The sequence below is a fragment of the Etheostoma spectabile genome, chromosome 20 (assembly GCF_008692095.1).
Source record: "Etheostoma spectabile isolate EspeVRDwgs_2016 chromosome 20, UIUC_Espe_1.0, whole genome shotgun sequence".
Lineage (NCBI taxonomy): Eukaryota > Metazoa > Chordata > Actinopteri > Perciformes > Percidae > Etheostoma > Etheostoma spectabile.
In genome coordinates, this window is record NC_045752.1 from 25,265,266 (window position 1) to 25,266,724 (window position 1,459).

At 45.4% G+C, this 1,459-nt stretch overlaps 1 protein-coding gene across 2 annotated transcripts in view; it reads left to right on the forward strand.

Annotated features, from left to right (window-relative positions):
• The first annotated feature begins 947 nt into the window (after positions 1–947).
• Positions 948–1,459, forward strand: part of bcl11ba (BCL11 transcription factor B a) — a 45,391-nt gene continuing 44,879 nt past the window's right edge. For both annotated transcript variants that reach the window (XM_032500602.1, XM_032500603.1), the window contains exon 1: positions 948–1,459. This exon is cut by the window's right edge and continues 393 nt beyond it. The gene's annotated coding sequence lies outside the window, so the exon portion shown is untranslated.

Consider the following 1,459-nt stretch of genomic DNA (forward strand, 5'->3'; position numbering starts at 1 on the left):
TTTTGACTGTAAATCACTCTTCACCTTAATTTACATTTTATTTTTCCACTTCCCTGCCATATTAAAAAGCTAACATCCCTTTCCAAACACCTAAATCGATTATTTATTCCTGACATTCATACATTTTAGTAATTCATATGATAAAACATTTCAGATAGAATGATGCTGTATCCATAAGCCACAAACTCCACACACACAGGTTAGTATTGAATAATTTGAATATGAATCAATATGGGTGATATTGGTGTGTTATCTATATATTTTAAGCATATCTGGGGCACCACGACGCATCAGTTAGACTTTAAAATACAGCCAGCGATTTGAATTAAAGATTTGATTACAGGCCTATTTCATGGTAAACTTGTAAAAAATACATTTAATCAGTTGGTCGATTAAAATCATAAAATAATTTATGGCTATTTAATTTTGCGCATTTAAATGACAAAAGGTAATGATCGAGGAGTGTATAATGACAGGCCTTTATGGCGGCAAAGGTGTCTGCACACGCACATATAATCAAGTGCTTTCAAAAGGTTCACATGTTAAATAAATGTTGAGTGAAAACAATATTTAATAATCACAGAATGTTACGCACTAACTGGGAAAAGCGTCTAACGAACGGCTCTTAATTGAACACTATGAGCTTGCATTTATTTTAAATGTGGACACAGGGTTGAGCAAAGTGTCCAACATCCTGTGGACGAGGTACGGAAGACCTCCAGGTCACAACTCAACAGAACCAAATCCTGTTCTAATACTGATGGCACACCGGCGGGGAGTACTTGAGCGACTCTGACCACTGGTGCCGTGCGCGCCACACGCCAGAGTGTATGCGCGGGTGTGTGTGTGTCTGTGTGCGACTGTGTGTGTGTGTGTGTGTGTGTGTTTGTGTATGTGAAAGCCACCACTAGTCGCCCCCAGTGCTCTTCAGTCTCCACTCTCCCTTCTCACCGCAGACTGAACGTCACGTCCGCACTTGAACTTGAGTTTTCTCCCATTGTAGAAGCCAGAGAGCCGCACAGAGCCGCACACAGCCGCACACAGCCCGGGGATGCGGGACTCTGCAGCAAGCACAAAGAGAAAAGAGGGTTGCAGTCTGTCCTCAAACCAGCACTGGGCTTTGACTTAAAGAGTTAAAGACTAACCCGCCCGCCTGGCTGGCACTGCCAGTGCAGTAGAAGAAGTGCCCACCACTTGGCGACACCCTGAGAAGTACCGAGAAGGAAATTGGATTCGTATTTTTTACACTTCCAGGCGTCAATTGGCGTCATTTCACCTGCTTTCTCCGGACAGGGACGCGTGGTGTCCAGGGTGGCCGGAGAGTGGACGCAGGTAGTGACTGTCCATCAGGCTGACCGCCGACTTGCCGCGTCTCTCCTCCACTTCACTCCATTCCGCTCCTTTCTCCGCTCTCCTCTGACAGATGGTGTGAACGGGGCGGAAGGCAGAGCCGGACAAC